A 19,990-nucleotide genomic window follows, 5' to 3' on the forward strand; every position below is an offset into this window, starting at 1 on the left:
AGATAAAAGCAAAGCGTTGGGTAACCTGTTGGGAAATTGGAGCGGAAACAGATGGAGGATGGTGTTTGCATTCATTTGGACTTATTTTGGCATGTGTGGGATTTAGTGTTCAAAAATGTACGTGGGCCGGGTGTAGTTTTGTCCAAGGACGCCATGGAGAGACACCGCACTAATTGCTAGCGAACTGTTTGCTGATTCAGCTTACGCTCAACCTCACCTGCAGCATACCACATCACCACTAGCATGTTTACTTAAGTACTTATGTAGTAACCGCAACAAGGTGAAATTCACTTTAAAATGAGGTCGTGATTCCAAGTTACTTATTTTGGTAACAAAAAACAAAACAATTCTACCTTTTGTTCTCCAGAGTGTAGAGTCCTGAGAAGTGTCGTCTTAAGGTTTTATAAATGCAAACAATGTATGTAAAGCTTCCGTTGACAAATAAAAAAAAAATGGCACAGCCACCTTAGGCCATAGTTTCTCGCTAATCCTTGTTTGCACATCTGTGCTAATTGCTCCTCAAAAGCTAATTGATGTCGTTAATTTATGCTGTTCCTGGCACTCCTGTATACCACTTTATTAGGTACACCTGTTGAAACAGCTCAACGTTAATGTAAGTATGAAATCAACCACTCATGACGCCAACAGGGACATGTAGACATGGTCAGGACCATCTGGTAAATTCCAAGTTAGCAACAAAATTGGTTAATATTAGTGCTGTCACTATCGGTTATTGTAAGAATCGATTATTCAATCGATTAATTGACTAATCAGATTCCCTTTTCATTAAAATGTATTACAAAAACATTTCCCCCCCTGATTACTGTTTATTAACCGGTGATTAGTGTTTATTTCGTGGTGTATATAGTGATAAAAAAAAAAGGGGGGGGGGGGGGGATTGATGTTGTACTATGTTACCGGTCATTGTTTTCTAAAGTAAAAACAAATGTTTGCAAATGTCTTATTTTAATTCAACACAAAAGATAATGAGTACGGGTGTAAATCTCTCCAATCAAGACGATTCGATACGCATCTCAATATATTGGGTGCGATCCGATACAAGGACTGTTTGATTTTAAAATTTTCAAACGGTTCGGTTCAAATCAGTAGGATTACGATTCGATTCGGTGTAGCAGTGCAACGATTATTTGATTACTCAACAATTAGTTAATCATCAAGTTATTTTATAATTGTTTTGCTACTCCATTAATCGTTTGAATATCTTGCTCAGTAGTGGCCAAGTCCGGTCCTCGAGAGCCGCTATCCAGCCTGTTTTTCATGTCTCCCTCCTTCAGCGCAGCTGAATCTAATGATCAGCTCATCAGCAAGCTTTGCAGAAGCCTGATAACGATCCTGCTCATGAATCAGGCGTGTTAATGGAGAAAAACATGGAAAACAGGCTGGATAGGGGCTCTCGAGGACCGAACTTGAGTACCCCTGATCTTGTTTAATTTAAAATGATTTCAATCTTGTAATTTGCACATTTGCAAACATCTGCTTTTATTTCGGAAAACGGTTAGCAACATTTTTGCATATGTAATGTTCTGACATGCTACAGACCAAATTAGTAACTCAGTCTTTTAAAATGCTGTTTTAACATGCATCTGCCTCATAAAATACTGCAGTCGTAAGTTGTAACTACTAATGAATATCTTTTTCAACGTGCCATCTTACCAAATGTAAACTAATTAACTTCAAACAATTACATCTCGGTTATTTGCTTATCAAGGTAATTCTTGTGAAAAAAATTGCTGAACTTGATCATCACGATGATGTCACCTATAATATTTCATGATCAGGAACGAGGGCTGGCACTTTATTGCTGCGTTCCACTCAACACATGCTTATGTTTTTGCCTGTGTGTGACTCGTTCAATACCCTGGTTTTTAAAACGTGTCAGACAAGAGTCTAGTAGTTGCACATCAAATCGGGGGCGCTAATGTTTTTATCATGTCCTGAAAAAGCCCTCATTCTCCACAACGCAGTATGGCTTAAGTCTTTTACAATAAACCGGGTTATTAAGGTCGTTATTATCTTTCCTCTGGTCGAGTTGTGGGCGTTTTAATTGGAAAGAAGTCCTGTCTGTCTGTCCTTGCGGTTGAACACCGCCGATTTAAGCAATTTTTTGACCGATTCATTAGTCCGTGAGCTGGCGCACTAAAAACCGGATTCCCGGTTCAAATCGTTTTTTGTTGCACCCCTAATAATCTTCCTCTAAGTCTTCTTTCATAAAGGACTACAGAAATTGGTAAACAATTACTGTTGATATGCTGAAATCAGAGGATTTGGACAATTTCAAATAAAAAAATGGCTCCAAACGATTACTTCATTATTAAAATAGTTGTCAATCAATTTACTAATCGATTGATCACTTGTCGATTAATTTTGACAGCTCTAGTTAATATGTTGGGTCTTGTTTAGGGGTTCTCCAAAATGTAACTCTAAATCATAAATCAAGATGTCTGATATTCTGCTGCGACATTCAGATGCAAGGTTAGAATTTCGTGTTCAAAAGACTTTAATACAGTATAAATCCATCTTGCCGAGTAGTATCATTAGTTTTAGGACATTTTCCTTTCCAAGCCCACTGCCAAAATGAACTGGCAGTCTTTGTCTCTGAAGCTGTTCTTTGCAAATGTAGTTTTGGAAACTAAAACTTTCCTGTCACCCATTGATTGAGTTCCTGGGAAATAATCCTAAAATGAGAGTCATATATCCATGTTTGTTTGTTTTGCGTCTTCTCCCTGCTCCTTGTGAGTGTTTTTATTTTATATTTGTGTGTTTGACTTTTTGACCTGTTCAATAAATGGTTGAAATTGAAAGTGCATGGGTGACGGGCAACTGAGCAGCGGTGTGTCTAAGGCAGGCTTATAAGTTCAAATTTATCTTGCACCATAAAAAGTTTGGCCCAAAAGAAAAACAAATGAGTATTTATAGCTTAGAAAACGAGTAACCTGGGACACTCGTAACTCGAAAGTAAAGGTACCACTGTACAGTAATTGTGAAGGTCAAAGGAGTCTAATCCGATCTTAAAATCTGCATCACGGGTTTTATGATAACGCTTGTTCATTCCTTTAGGTTTCTGCTGTTTTGTTTCCATTGGATTCAGCTCCCAATCAGACCTCTTCAGGCTTTAACGTTTTATTTCTACTCAGTCATGTGCCTTTTTTTTTTCTTTCATTTTTTTATGTTTAAGCAGATACTTAGCGATCTGCCAAATTGGCCACTTGAACGCTTTTGTAGCGAAAGTAGCGATGCAATCCTCGGACAGGCGAGCTGGCTTGTCCACAAGTGCGGCGGTAATACCCGGCAGGGTCGCGTGTTCCGACATAACAAGTGTCCATTCGGAAGGCAATCTCACCTCGAGCGAGTGATGGGCGTCTGCTGAGAGTCTTTATCGGCGAGGCCGTGATGAATCCCCGGCAGACCAGCACTCCGCCGCATACTCCGAGTGAGCGCGCATTTAAATGAAACCTCTCCTGGTGTGCATATTGTATGACACGAGGACGTCTAAACTCTCTGCCTTGTCAAGCGCTACATCAAACACAATAACAACAGCAGCAGCAACCCTGCGTCTCCCCCTTCTTTTCCTTCTTGCCTGCCTTCTTTAATACCTTCCCTGACATTTCCCTTTCTTGGGCCTCATCTCCAAAGGCTTCTTTCATGTGCCTTTCACGGTGGACTCGTATACATTCTTTAAAGGCATCTTACCTGCGCGCCACGTCACGGTGCGTTGCCGGAGTCAATCACGGCCCGTGGGGGACGGCGCGAGAGTCCTTTTTGTCGAATGGGGTTTTGAACCAGAAGGTGCGAAGGCAGGAACCCGGTGATCACAGCATCAAAGCTGCCAGTCAGCCCCCCGGGGCGGCGCTGCCTTCTATTGACAAGCTCGCTTATGGAAATGAACACAAGTGTGATTGGCAAAATGCAATTAAGGTGATGCCCCAGTTGATGAAAAAAACGTGGAACACAGAACTCACTTGTTTAGGGGTCACAACTTATCCAGTTGTTTGTTAGCTATAAAGTCTAAAGTCTAAATCTGAGGAAATGATAAGATAATCAAAAGACTGATTCTAATGTAGATGTTGCTTAGTTTCCAGATACTTGGAACCTCAAGTAAGTGATGGCAGTGCAGTCGTGCCTCGTGGTTAGCACTCCTGCCTGACACTTCCAATGTTCTGGATTCCAGTCTCAGCTCTGGTCTTGCCATGGAGTTTGCATGTTCTGTGTCGTACCTATGCTGTTTTTTATTCCAGGTACTCCATTCCAAAGGTACGCGTTTTAGCATCATTGAAGACTCAAAATTGCCCATAGATGGGAATATATATATACCGTGCCTCTCACCCAAAGACACCTGGGATAGGCTGGCGTATATATTTGTATTGTATATTATTATTATTATATTAATGCTTACTGGTAGTGTAGTGTGGCAGCGCCTGCTTCTGACCTTCCTTCAAACGGTGTGGGTTTGATTTGAGTTTTGGCCACAAAGAGAAGGATTTTTGTCCCTGTAACGCTTCTAGATTTCACTGTCATAGATGCTGGTATGTGAGACATATGACCCTCCTCTCCAGGTTCTAATCATCAGAATGTTGCGTTCATCAGTCAGTACTGATGGTGGATTGGAGTTGGGCGTTGATGAAATTCTGAAGAGCGTTCGTGATCATATAAAGAACTCAATGAGATGCTGAAGTCATGCAAAAGATTTAAAATGTCCATGAAAAGGAAGAGTCACATACAGATAAGTCACGACAATTGTTCAGGTTTCTTATCCTTTGTCCCCAGAAAGAATTGAATTTTTTTTTGACCAGGTCCTATGATAGGTTTGCTGTAAGTACTGTACAATATACTTGTTAAAAGGAAAGCTTCTCGTCGCCGAACAATTCAGAAATGATCAGATTTTACTATACAGTAATTGGTTAGAAACTTGAGTAGAATTTATGAAGGGCTATTCGAGCCACGCTGAAAATGATAAGAAATATGATGCAATGTTAAATTTGAGAACAAAATTAAACCAGACTTTGGTTCTTGATGAACCGTACCCATGGTCTGTCTTCTTGCTGGTACATGAAACTGTCCTCACCACACTTGGATTGGGCTTAATTAATTCAATGATCAAAATTGAGGAAGGTTCCAGCAAAAAAAATAAAATAAAACAAGCTCTAATTATTCATAATCCCAACAATTTGAGTGGCGCGTTTTGGTTCAGTAGTCATTTTGGCATTTCTTGCATACATTTGCACATTAATGCGGTGCCGTGCTTGCCGAGGGAGTGTTTCCCGTGTGATGGCCCAGGCGGGACGTCGGCACGACTGACACACAAAGATTGGTTTTGTTCTTGCTGCTTCCGCCATCTTGACGCACTCAGCCTTGTTGACGACATACGGGGAAACAGATACACGTCTGCAATACGTGTGTGTTGTTATTACTGTGTTTGTTTTACTAATAATCAAGCTTGTGATCAGTATACTTGCTCCTTAATGGCAATTTAGTGGCCACTCCAATTGATACACAATTGAATGAAATGCAATCCAAAGATTTAAGAGGGCTATTCATGTAAGAATATTGTTTAATGTGCCTGTCCTATACCTGAAAACAGAACTCTTAATATTATGATGATAAAGTTTTATTGCTTTCAAGAAGTAAAGTCAATTATTTAAAGAAAAAAGTGACAGTCATTAAAGTAAAAAAAAAAAAAAAGTTTTAGTATTACGAGGTTAAAATCATAACATTGTACAGTAAATTTATTTATGTATTTTCAAGAAGAAAAAAAACTGTCGCTATTGTAACGTTTTGATTAACATATATTTTCAGAGGAAAAAGATCTGGATTTTATGTAGATGAAGTTGTAATTTATCGAGGAACAAAGTCTGTTCAATATTTTGGAATACTGTATTATGCTGTTAAATAGTAATTGTGCAAAACGTAATTTTCTTATTAAAATGAAGTCATTTTGCTTGAACTTTCAAGAAAAAAAAGACTTAATAGTATTTTGAGGTTATTTTTTCGAAGTCTTAATATTATGAGAATACAGTTTAATTGTGAAAAAGAAACACATTTGTATTTTTTTCCTTAAAAAAAAAATCATGAAAAACAAGTCATATTTTGTCTAACATTTTTTGGGGACACATTAGGACATAGGTGTCAAACTCCGGTCCTGGAGGGCCGCAGTCCTGCAGGTTTTGGAGATTTCCCTCTTCCAACACAAGCTGATTCCAATCAGCAGGATCGTTATCAGGCTCATGCAGAGCTTGCTGATGAGCTGATTATATATCAGCTGTGTTGGAGAACGGAAACATCCAAAACCTGCAGCACTACGGACCTCCAGGACCGGAGTTTGACACCTATGCATTAGGATGTTAAAGTTGCACTTTCCTCTTGAAAAAGTTGTCATATTACACAAACGCAATTGTAATTAGGGATGAGTGAGTACCGATAGTACTCAGCCTTATTTCAAGGTATTCATTCATACTTGCAACGGTGGCAAATACTGGTATCGACTGCCCTCTAGTGGCCAGTTTATTAGTAGAAAAAAAAATTGCCATTGTCCTGCATTTCAATCAAAAATGCAGTCTTGGGATGTATAGTTATTTCTTTAAAATGATTTGTCTTTTTTTATTTTATGTATCAAAAGTACTATTGGTATCGATATGTGTGACTACTCAAGTGTTACTATTCGTTCTGAAAAAAATTGCATCGAACATCCTTCGTAATTTTACAAGGGGGACGTGAAGGAAGAATATGTACAGAAGAAGTTAATTTGACATTAATTCATCTTTTATGTACAGTAATTGAATTGGTAATGTGCATTTCCAAATTAAGCGCGAGCGGGTAGAAATATTAAAACCTCCTAGCTGGCGACATTGTGAAGTTAAGGTGTCACTAACGTGTGTACGGCAAGCGACCCTCATTTCCTGTGTCTTCATACCCCCGTCCTGCACCCCTTGGAGGACATCTTTCATGTTCTGCACGTTTTTTGCCCGCCGTGGAGATACGTCGCCATCCGCGCGCAGGGCTCCGTGTGGCGCTCTGCCACATTTGCATAAATAAGCTCGGCGTCACAGCATGCCCACGCCGTTGCCCAGGTGCGGGCGCATTTGCATATAGAGCCGCGATAGGGCTCCCCTGGGTCCTCTCGGCGACTGCGGCGCGGGCAGGGGGCCGGCGCCGCCGCAAATGAGATCTGAATTGGAACCTGGCCGCCCTCCATTTTATGTGCGCGTTGCGGAGGTGCTGTATGACCGCGGAGAGAAATAAGAGATAACAAGGGAGTGGGAGAAAGATGGAGGCAGGAGACGGGTGACACGTGGCGTCCCTCCTTCGCCCCCCCCCCCCCCCCCCCCCCCCAATCCTGCATGCTTGACTTGTAAAGCAGATTATTGACAGCAGAGGGGGATCAATCACTTGTTTACATTATGTAATGAATCCCATGATGGCTTTCAGTGACGCCGCTGATATATTACCACGCACGCCATTGGATGCAAAGCAAAGCAATAGTGAGCGCAATACTTGTTGACTCCCTCTGATGGCTCCCATCATGCTTTTCCATTACCGCTAGGTCTCAGTGGCCTTTTGAATCGGTGCTATACGGCGATGCTGGCCCACTCCTGATTAGTCACATGCTGCTCCTCTGACAATACTACTCCCGCCATCTGAGCACCATCCTGCCGTCTCCGGAACGATGAGAGAGAGAGAGAGGGCGGGTTCTGATGGGCCGCCAGCCAGAGGAGCCTTGTGGGATCATGAGGAAGCAGGGAAGACCCTGCTTTGTTGGACTTCAGCTTACTGCCAGCTGGCCCGTTTTCTTCTCCCTACCACTTAAAATCAACCCATCGAGCTCTGCCTGACTTTAGGGCGTCCCTGAAGTCTGAGCATGGGCAGAAATGCACATTTTCTACAACATCATTTTCAAGTGAACTAAAATGGACTACTTGGTGATAAGGACTTCAAGATAAGACTTTGTGGCTAAGTGTGGCTTATTGCGAACGGTTTGACCTCACTTAGTGCAGGACGACTGTCTGGAAACGGAGCAGCATAAACTGAAGGCCAAACAAGAAGCGTTTGTGTCCCGTCAAGGATGCCGGGAGCTCGCTAATTGCTTCTCACCGTGTTTTCATTTAATTTCTAAAAGCGCTGTGATACCGTGATGACCCTCTTATCTCTGTGTCATCAATCTTTATTCCGACTGTGCCGAATGCTGACCAAAGGCTACGAGTGCCTGACGTCGACTTTTGGCCTCAGGACCAATTAAAATAAATGCAAGGCCGTCAATCAGTCCAATCAGTCATGCAAATTATCATGAAACTACATTTTACAAATTCTGTACAGTACCTTGACTTGCTCACCCATATCTCAAGGCGCTGCTGAACACATTAGCGCATTAGCAATAGAAGGAATTCACGACTTTCTGTTTCACACAATTTCAAATATTTTTCCATGCACGGTCAAATCAGCGTGGATGATCTTCTAGCATTCTTTGTCTCGAAGACTTCCCACATGAGAAGAAACTCTTTCAGTTTGACTGCATGACTCTCGGCATTCACCCAGTAAATATTTCTGAAGCACATTTCATTACCGTGTGCATTGTGGGCAGCCAGGTTAGCTGCATGAATGCAGCTCTCCAAGCCTGTGATGTTAGCACCATCCACCGGTGGGAGTATGACTGTGATTGAGCTCCAAGGTGAAGGCTAATAGCAAACATTAGCACTGAAAAGACGATCACAGGCGATCTTGTTGAACCCTTGTTCACATTTCATATCCTGCCAGCTGTTTTTTTTGTGTGTCTGTGACACATGTGAGCAATGCATTGATTGATACACTATGTTTTGGCTTGTCGGCGCGCCGCTCGCTGCCTGCCAAACGGGCTGAGGACGCGCCGGCCCCGAAAGACCCGCCAAACGCCTGGCGTAACCTCAGCTCGCCATCTAATTTGGGGGAGCCTTTTGTTTTCGCCTGTTTTTATGTTTGGCTCCAGCGTCTCTGATGGTCGCTTCTCAGCACTAATGACATTGGCACGTCCGACTGGACGGGCCTCCCGACACCAAGGATGCCATCAGCATTAGTTTGACTGCTCGTCACCCAGATTTCCATCAGTAAGGAAGCGGGGAATCTTTGGCACACATCCGAATGGGTGTGAATCGAGTCTCTCAGCATTTCCGTCGTAAATGTTAAACAGGAATAATCAGCTCTCAGCATTCACGCGAAAACCTGAAAAACAATCCCTCTGCATTCTCACAATAATACTTTTGCAAAATATGTTTGTATGCCTTTGACAATCATAACATTTTGAGTGCTTGACCCTCAGCATTCCTACAGTATATACTTATGACTTATGGCACTTATATTGGAATTAGTGCCAATGCCCGTCTGTCAGCATTTTTGCAGCACAAATGACATCCTTTGACAATATCTTTGATTTGAATGTTTGACTCAGCATTCCCATGGTAACAATTTTTGACTATTGACTATTTTCTCATTAGCCTCAGTGCCAATGCTTGTCTCTCCTTATTGTCACAATAACAAATACAAATTTTAATCCACAATCGCATTCACTTGAACGACTGTCCCTCTGCATTCTCTGATGGCAAGCAGACGGTACCCGGTGGCCACCGCTAGCGCTCGCTTCTCGGCACTAATGACATTGGCACATCCAGTCGACGGCCTCCCAACACGAAGGCCTGCCGCCGCCACTGCCGTGTCTTCGGAGAGCTCCCATTTAGCCATTCTCTGTGATTCCCCTCTCAGGAAACAAGCAAATCATTTTCTCATAGACACGCTCATTAGCCACCCTCTCCTCACCCACCCGCCCTCCTTCCTCCTTTTACACTGCCAGTTTCAACATTGGAATATTCCCCCACGCGCCTCAGCAAACATCCGAGGTCTCGTAGTTTTTTAACCAAAGTCGCCGGCGCCTGCTGCGCGTGCCAGCGACACACTCCGAGGAGACCGGCGAGATGCCAAAGCAATAATGCCCGAAGTAGAAAGAAAAATAATAGCTGAAATGTTGTGATACTTAATGACGTGCAATTTGGCTGGCGTGCCAAAAAGCGCAAATTCTTCCGATTTGTTTGTCCATTCAACTTCTATATCAGGGGTTCTCAAACCTTTTGGGTCCAGAGTATTTTTTTTTTCTTCAAAAAAACCCTAATAATCTTAACACCACTTCACTCATTCACTGCCATAGACGTTTATATTCTTCACTTGGAATACAACCGTTTATTGCCAACAGCAAATATCAGTCAAGTATGTTTTTCAATGGGTAGGATTGGATAGTTAGTGAAAGAGGGTAAACTATGTCAAAAAAGACAGGGCTGCCGAGTCCTGAGCCACTCTTTCTCCTGCAGCGCCTTCCTTTTTTTCTTTGATGAGAGCCCCTCGAGCGCTTCCACTTTTTCACTTACATTCTGGTGGCCGTGCTAAACACTTTAGCTAATGTTAGCACTATTGCTATCGGGTGACTACACATCTGTACAGGACGCCGGGTGTGACTTTGCAGTCCGTTCCCAAAGCCGATTGGCTGGTGCGAAGAAATGTATTTCTTTTTAAACGTCCCGCTCCAAATAGCCTACAAATGCATCATCCGCACCGCACCGCACGCATCCGTACCCGCCGGTGCGACCGTGCGAAGTACTGGACATTGACTCCAAAGTGCAATTGCCAAGTCAGAAAATGCTCAGTTGCTCACCCCGCGTTTGGTGTTTAGTGTACTATTCGCCAACATGTCTCTGATGTCTGTGGTGTGGACCATTTCAATTTATATTGTACTTTGGTAAAATGCCCGTGCTAAATAGGCCTAAATAATTTATAATAATATTATAATTTTAATTAATTATAATAAATGCAATGAGAAAAAATTGCCATTGACAACTTTTTATCCCGTAAAATGGAGTCAGACTCGTCAATGAAGCAAACGTATTTTGGAATGTGGGAGAAAAAAAAAAACATGCAAACCCCACACAGTAAGGCTAGAACGCAGATTGGAACCCCCGGATCCCAGAACTGCGACGTAGACGTGCTAACCACTCGTCCGCCGTTCTCTCCCGTCTTGATTTTATTCCCCTAATATGCTCGGTGCGCTAAATCTGCATTGAAACGCGAGAGAAAAGAGAGATCAATATAATAGCTTTGGCACCTGGCCCGAACGGTCCGCACAATAGGGCCGAGCCTTTTGGAAATCATCGGCGCGTAGCCCTGCGTGTTTGGGGGATAAAAATAATTCCTCGCCTCTTTGCCAAGCGAGCGGCAGGCACAATGCCCGTGTCTGAAGGGAAGGGTGCCACACGGGCCCCGCAAATTGGCTCCGACGATCACCAAGCGAGCATCTTCTTTTCTTTTTGTGTGTGCGGAGGAGCAGAAGGAGGCGGGGAGGTGCGTTGAGGGGGTGTAGTCGTGGGAGAAGGTGGTGGTGGTGGTGGTGGTGGTGGGTACGAAGGGGGTAAACAATCCCAATGATTTCCCAGCTCTGGCACAGTCCAGGATGTGGATGGCTGCACTGGAGAGGAATTGCGTTTATTTGGCACGCCGTTTGTTTCTTTATTGGAGTGTGAGAGAGGGATGGAGGGGGAAAAGAAGACAAAAGCGGGGTGCGTTAGCCAAGGGGGAGGGAGGCAAGCTTGTTGTCGAATGAGCGAAGATGCTCAGAAGAAATTACTTGGTTCACGCCAAGCCCCCCAAAAAATTGGACCTGTGTTATTTGCAAACACAAGTTTCAACAGCCAATGCAACGTGCATACTGTACATGAGCTACAAATGTATTGGGACACTTCTTGTGCAAAAACCACCAAGTAGGGCCTGATCTGGTCTGCCACATCATTTTATGATGATTTTTATTGATTTGTGTTCACAACTAGCCATAAAACTGAGAACCAAATGCAGGGGAAATGATGTGTTTATTGGGGTTCCCATTACGAGAGAAAGAAGTGTAGCTTCTGCCTTGCGCTCTAGCTACATGCCTTGATGATCTTTTGAAGTAGTCCAGTCAGAAGACCAATGCAATAATCAAGTCTACTGAAAATAAAAAAATAAATATTTTCCGGTCACCTCAACCTGCTGTACAAATGTAAGCAACCACATTGACACAGTCTTGGCATGTGTAGTTCCTGTTACTGTAGTTCTCTGGGCAGCAATGAATTCGACGAAAAGACAAGACGCAAATGCCGAGTTGGTCCCCTACTTTCCGACTTGGCCACCGAGAGGCAGCATAATACAGTCATTCAGACCCAAACGAAGAAGAATAGTACTTCTTCTTTTCCTACTGGAAGTTGCTCAGTGGATGTAGTTATTTTTGTGGAGGCCTCTTAAACCACGTCTATCGATGCTAACTATTAGCATGTCAATGGCAATTTGTATTGTTTGTCAACATTACGCTAAGGCAACATTTGTCTTAAATAGAAAGCTTGTAATTGGTAACTCAATCTTTCAAATGTTCGCCTATTGCTGGACGTCTTGATTAATTGATTCAGTACATAGTTTGATGTCATCTTCATGGCATGTTCCGTAGCCGCATACCTTTGCACATAGATGCCCCCCCCCCAAAAAAAACCCTCCCGCGTACAGGTAGCGCTGCCACCTTACAAACAAGGCCGCCACCGACAAAGCCTCAGCGGGAGAAGCAGATTAAAAATGACAATCAGTCGGGGGGTTGCACGGCGACGCCTCGACGGGGTGCGCGGTGAGGGAGGGGGATGGAGGGGGGGTGGGCGCAGGTGCCTTTGTTAAGAGACACCCCCGCGCTCTAAAGGGCCTAATTATCTGCTGTTATTTTGGCACTTATCAGCCCGCCGAATAACTCCCCCTGCTCCGTCGTCGAACTCACACAGCGAAAAATTACTCACCGGCTCCCGGTGAGGTATTGTGCCGCGCCGCCGACAAGGTATGCATATTATGTGCTTGGCTGGAAATTTCACCACTGTGTGTGCGTGAAGAGTGATTAGGAAACAGGGAATTGTCACAGAAAATATCTTTTTTTTTTTCTTTTGTGTGACGTATCATTCAGCATTTTTAGTCCCCCCCCACACCCCAAAAAAAATCTAGACGATGGCGTGGTGCATATTGGGTACTAGGGGGCACTGTTGCGCGTGATTTGGTGGCACAGCCTCGTGAACACATTCCCACATAATTGGACAGTTTTATGGAGGATATGAACTCTGAAGGGGAATTTAAGCCATCTAATCATTGGCATTCAGCGTATGCCATTCATATGCATAAACACAAATAAAAGGCACAAAGAGCGGACCCGGGCTTCTCCAAAGGAAGTCGAGCCACCAAAAAAAAAAAGGAGGGAAGAAAAAAGCTCTCGTCGGATTTGAAGTCAAGATTATAGGAAGGTAAAAGGAATGAATACACATTTTATTCCTAATCCATCAAGCAAAAACTCGTGGATTAACCAGCGTTCACCGGACACAACATTAGGTACACCTGCACCATCTAAACAGGAAAATTCTTACTTTTTATGGTATTAATTTCACAGTGTTTATTAATGTGCTCCAAGGATTAAAATACAAAATGTTAAAGCTCCTCCTAATATTTTGATTATTTTAATTTGCCACATGAGAGTTGGTATTAGAATAGGATGACGATTCTCATTATTATTAAATAATTATTAAATCTTATGTGGCTGTACCTAATATTATGGTTCATGTGTGTGTTCATTGATGTAAAGCCAATTTTTAAAATTTTGATGTAGAACTTACATAAATGAAGTTTTGGCTTGTTATCAACCTCATTGTTTGTGTACCTAACATTATGGCTGTGTGTGGTGTGTGCGTGTGTCTTGGCTGTTTTTAACACTTTGACTTTATCATCCGGCCAATAAGGGGTTGAAAATAGAAGTAAAAGCCGCACAACCACACAAATTTACAATAATATTGTATTTGAATTTATATTATGGATGTATAAATACATATGAAATAAATTAACATTAGAAAGCACTATAAATTCAGTCCATTTACTTTCATTGAGATTATTTTATTTTATTTTACAATGTGTGTTATATAGTGCAAGGCAGCGTACCTAATTTTGTGTCCTTGCAGTCAGGAGGGATTGCGATGTTAAGCCCAGAGAGTCAAATCATTAGGAACACTTTTTAATTTGCAGATCTGATTAGATCGTAATAAAGTCGGTCATTGTGTGACATTGACGTGTGTGTGTGTATTGAACATGTCCTGCTTGTATTCATAACACGGCGTGGCATTTTTTTTTTCTCGCAACATGTTTGCCCTCATAAATTTATTTTGCGTGTGTGTGTGTGTGCGTGCGCGCTACTTCTCCAGCCTGGGTCCATGCAAACCCCCTCCTCTTCATCCTCCTCCTCTTTGCTGTATCCACTAATGTAAGCGCCTACATATAATATGCAGATAATGGCGTATCCCGACCATGTCGTCCCGCCGCGTTACAACGGATCACACGAAAAGGGGACTGCGGCCGAGGGGGGGGGGGTTGCGGGGTGCAAGCGGCCCGCTTGTAATTGAAAAACGGAAAAAAAAGTTCTCGTGTGGACATATTCAGAGGGGATCCAGCCTTTAGATGGCGCCGCCACTCATCACGGGGGCCAGGGCCGAGCGTCAGCCTCAGCGTGGGGTGCCGGAATGGGGACAGTCCCCAACGGTCCCGGGCCTCCCTCCCACCTCCTCCTTTTCGCTCTCTTTTCCCTCTCGTGTGCAAATGGCGCATCGCTCTCCTTCTTCTTGTGATCTTTGGCTCCTCTTCTTCTCCGTCGCTGTGATCTCCCGCTTCCTGTTTCCCTCCCACTCGCCCGCTTCCTCCTCTATCTTTGTGTCGGTTTGTCTCTCCCCATGGCCCGTCCTCGCTTCATCTTCCTCCGTGTGTTCGCTCGGCGTCGCTGCTGCTGCCGTTTTTTTTTTTTTTTTTTATAACTTACTTTTTTTTAAGTCTGTGTGCGTGCGTGCGTGTGTATGAGAGGTGAAGCAAAAGAAGTCGTCCTGTTGTGGGTATCTCGACACCTGCGCTTTGTAAAGCAGAATAATTTGCAGCTTTCATAACTTTTTTTGCGGACACGTCTCGTCCTGTTTCTCCATTCTGGAAGTTTTCCCCGCAAAGTGAATCAAGAGCACACGGTGGCGTGACGCAGACCTCGGCCAAGGGCTTATGCTCGGGTCACGTCATGCCTACGGTCTTCTGCGTGTCTACATTTAAATGTCAAAAGTCCTGCATTACACCACAGTTTTACACTTCTTTGGCCCCAAATACATTACAATGGGCGGCGTCAGTGGTTAGCACATTTGTCCGAAGTTTTACAGCAAGACGTGGCCCAAAATTAGAGAAGGGCTAACTGCAAATTTTGCATGAAAAAGTGTCGATTAGGGAGAAAGATTATCGGCCGGGTTGATTATCGGCACTGGTGTTCGGCATTATGACGAATATCGTTATCAGCCTTTTAAAATATCACATGGCCGATTAAAGATAATTTTAAAGCAGTGTTAACTTCAATAAATTTTCAGTTAGGTAACTGAAGAGATGCTGCTAACTCTGGGAACTCTCTGCACCCTTTGTTTTTGTTTGAAATTAAAACAAAGACACATGAAAATGTAACATTTCACAACAATGTAACCATTTTTGAAAAATGTGTTTACTGTAGAAAACTGTGGGGCGCAAGAGTATCTGTTTGTTAAAGTTTCTATTGAACTTTCTAAGACATACCGATGACCCGAGTAACTCCCTGAACTATTTTTTTTTAGACATGTCTATCTCTGGTCTTGGAAAGCCACCATCCTGCCTGATTTGGATGTCTCTCTCCTCCAACACAGCTGACTCAAATGATCAGCTCATCAGCAAGCTCCGTAGAAGCCTGATAATGATCCTGTTCGTCGAAAACAGGTATGAGAAGTGCCTCATGAGGACCAGAGATAATGAAGAAAACGTTAACATTTTGCAAATCTGAACAGTTCACGAAACAAATGCTTTAAGATAGAACTACAAAGTTATGAGTTGAAATTTGTTTTTATTTTTTTTATTTTGAGCCAATATTTTTTCTTTCTTTTTTTTACGGAAAATGATTATCAGCTCTAAATAAAGGTTATCGGCCCCTTGACGACTACGGTAACAATTGGTATTGATGTCAGTCCTGAAAAAAACTTCTTGGTCAACATCTAAAAATGTTTTCCCACACAGTTTCACACTCTTTTTCTCTAGAAGTAAACTTTGACAGTCCTCAAAAAGTTCAATTTTCAGAAAAAAAAAGTACTTTTTGGGAGGGACGGACGGGACGGGAGTGTGTGCATGTGTGTTAGAAGTGAAGCAAAACAGAAGTCGTCATCCTGTTGTGGGTATCCGAGCAACTGCATTATAACGCAGAATAATTTACATCTCTATAACTTTTTTGTGGACACATTTCATCCCCTCTCTCCTGCAATATTTTACCGGGACGTTTTGGAAATTGTCCCGGCAATGAAAAACAAGTGGAGCGGCGCAGACCTCCGCCAAGGCCGAACTCTCGGGCCCTGTCATGTCTGCTGATACATGGATGAATGATGTGGGAGGTTTTAGAGCTAGTGGTGGCCTGAAATTAGGCGGAGGCAGTGGCAGTAAAAACCTTGTATGTAGGTCAACATTTCACATCAACATTTAATCGTTAAAAATCCAGAATCACGCTACAGTTTTACAGTCCTTTTGGCCCTGATAAGTTACACCGTCAATAAAATTGGACAATAGTTCGAGATTAGATAGTAATTCCCACGAGTAACAGTATAGTGTTTTGTCAGAGGCTGGTGTCCAAATTTTATTTGCAAGAACAAACCCGGTACATAGATCAACATTTCATCATAATAATAAAAAAAAAAATCCTGGCTCATTCCACAGTTTTGCACACTTTTGGCCCTGATAAATTAAACTAGAAGTGAAATCAGACAAAATTTCCCACGGTCCATCCATTCACACTTCCGTAAAATTAAAGAAACTTTGTGCAGTTTGTCACTTTTTTTTTTACTCACGACTACCACCTATGGCCCAAAGTGTAATTACAACATCTGTGTCAGGCTCGTTCATGGTGCGCGTGCGAGTACGTGCACGATCTTAAAGCAAAAGCCACAGTTGACAAACGAAGACATCACTTCAAATGAGGAAAGAAAAACTCTGCCCCTCCCCTCCCCAAAGAAACTGTAGAGTGTGAGGGTCCGCACACTCTACTATAAAGGGAAGATAAAAACTGATAGGTGCAGTCAGAGTAAAACAGTCAGGGCTTTTCGTACTCATCTGGGCATTGGTGGAGCTTGCATGATGTAGAAAAAGCTTGAATATCCCCTTTTTAAACGGCACAATGCACCTTTAATGGGGTTAAATGGTATGCGAAATGGATGAATGATATCCATGTATGGTGCTAATAAATAATACTAGACCTAAAATTGGACAGTAATTCCCATGAGGAAAACAAAAAAGTTCCTAGTTCTGAGGGGTTGGTTTAATTAAAAACACCAGCTTCTGAAAAAGGAAAAGAAAAACTGAACAGGGCTATTTGTGAAAAGAAACGCCAAGCTAAACAGTGACAGTGTCTGTAATATTAATAATTATATAATAATATATTAATTATTTTTTTAATATAATAATTATTATTATAATTATGAATTATATATATATTAATGTCATTTTTGCTCTAGTGGCGCCTCAAATTATAAAACATTAAAAGCAATAGACAGCCTGAATTTGTTTGTCTTTCAACGTATTGGCATTTCTCTCTCTCATAACCGATGTGACAAGTTGAAAACACACTGCCTAATCTTTAAATTCTCTTCCGTGCTAATTTCACAACAAAGCAATGCATTGTTAATACTTTCAGGGATCTGTTAGAAATTACAGTGATTGAAAAACATACTTGACGACTATTTACGTTGGTGGCAGGAAACGGTTGGATTCCAGTTGATGAATATAAACGTCCATGGCGGTGAATATGTCCAAACAATAATAATTGGTATTTTTGAGAGCATTTTAATTCATTTCATTGGGGAAAATTGATTCAATATATTACAAAAATGCGTTGAAACTTGTTCAAGAAGGCTCCGGAAACGTATTGGTTCGAGTTGTACGGCATTATCTGGCAAGCACCTCAACATGGCATGCTGGAATGGATCCTGGATCCCGCCGCACTTTTACATGGATACAACCTGTCCCACAATGTCTGGGCCTACTGCGACGCACCCCCACCTCGGCCCCTTTTCCTCCTCCTCCTCTTCCTCCTCCTCCCGTCCCCTCCCCGGGTGTGCCGTGAGAGCAGATCATTGTCATCTTTTCTCCTTCTATCTGCTCGGTGCTTGGGTGACACGCACATTATTTACTTTATGGCCGAGGACTCCATCGAAGACCCCCCACCCTTCGCACCCTCACCACCCTCCATCAGTCACACGCCACACAATGGCTTCCTGCTTATCTGCACGAGTGTCCCTTTTTTTACGGCACTTCAGGGCGCCGTAAATTTCATTTTTTTTTTCCTTCTTCTTCTTTTTGCTGCTTGCGTATTCGAGAGCTGCTGCGCTTTTTGGATTGGCCCAGACTGCGAGAGTGCCCGTGAAAAAAATTACGACTGTTTTCTCACACACACACACACCCCTCTCTCTCTCTCTTTGTGTGTGTGTGTGCGGTTGTAAACATGGCGCACCTCCCAAACTTGTTTGGAATAAATAAGGCAATGATTATTTCTTGTCGTTTCCGTGAGGGAAAAAAACCCCATGTCATACCAGTCGGGGGGGCTGACATTGCTGACCATGTCCGGCGGCCCAATTACCTCCCGCCGAACGTGGCCCCCCTTATAACACATGGTGTGCGTTACCCCCTCCCAATTATTCCTGCATAAGCAGATTGTGTGCAACATCAAACCGGCGACGGGGCTGGCTGGTGTGCGGGCCGCCTCCAGCAGAGTGCTCTTTCTTTCCTATCATTTGATCTCATATTGTAATCCCAGGTGCTTTGAATAATTTATGGGATACAGCTTCTCGTTAAACAATAATTTATATGTGTCTATGAGAATTGATTCCACAGGAATGCACATCTAAATAATGAGAGAATCTGCTGCATTTCATCTATAAGAAGAAGACGCAGCGCTGGGGATAATAATAGCGAAACAAAGGCGGCTTTTTCTCTCAACAACAACAACAACAAGAGCGGTGCCCGCAATAAGCGCGATAATAATACAAATAAAATGTGATATTTACGGAGGCTACTATTTAAATTAGTTTAATGAACTTCCCTGGTACCAGTGGGCAAAGTACGGCCTGCGGGCGACATATGACCCATTACGCTCTTCCATCATTCAATTATCAAGAGTCTGTAATAATATTTCCATTTTTGTTGTGGGCCCAATTGACCCTTAGTAACGTTTAAAACACTAGATTTTTTTCTCTTTCTAAATGTTAGAAGAATACACAAGAAAATTGCAGTATTCTCAAAGTGTGGTATGCGTACCACTACTACCACACACATGCGCCCTCTAGTGGTACGTGAAATAGCCACTTAATGAAATGTTCAAAATGTGCGCAATGTTAAAGCAAACAAAATCTGAATTCATATAAACTGAGTGATAAATACATATTGCACTGTAGACATGTGCCGTTTAAAAAAACCGAAATGTGGTTCCCAAACATTCAACAACACAGAAATAAAGTTTTAGATGTACAATTTTGGCTTATTTTTTATGTAAGGACGTGGCCATTGTGGCTAAGAATCCAAAGTGGAGACAACCGACGTGAACTTTCTCGGTGTGGCGGCGACCTCGTGTTTCCCTCGGTTCTATCTACTTTATGGGTGGGTGGGTGGGGGTGGGGGGGGGCCTACCATCTCTATCCTCATGCATGATGAATTTATTGTTAATGCAAAAGGCTTGTAGCGCCCAGTGCTAATGCCCTGGGAGGAATGATGCAACTGATTCCTTCTGAGGCGGAACAATCCGGATGTTCATCAGCGTGTGTGTGTGTGTGTGTGTGTGTGTGTGTGTGTGCGTGCGCGCGTTTGAGAAGAAAAGCTGAAGCTTCAGAATATTATATCAACA

At 42.7% G+C, this 19,990-nt stretch overlaps 1 long non-coding RNA gene across 2 annotated transcripts in view; it reads left to right on the forward strand.

Moving 5' to 3' along the window:
• LOC147158798 (uncharacterized) overlaps nt 1-19,990 on the forward strand; it is a 146,007-nt gene that overhangs the window by 10,223 nt on the left and 115,794 nt on the right. For both annotated transcript variants that reach the window (XR_015090894.1, XR_015090893.1), the window contains one exon: nt 15,696-15,834. This is a non-coding gene — a long non-coding RNA (uncharacterized LOC147158798). The remainder of the gene's footprint in view (nt 1-15,695; nt 15,835-19,990) is intronic.

This window comes from Leptonotus elevatus, chromosome 18 (genome assembly GCF_054856555.1).
Source record: "Leptonotus elevatus isolate MCC_2025b chromosome 18, RoL_Lele_1.0, whole genome shotgun sequence".
Lineage (NCBI taxonomy): Eukaryota > Metazoa > Chordata > Actinopteri > Syngnathiformes > Syngnathidae > Leptonotus > Leptonotus elevatus.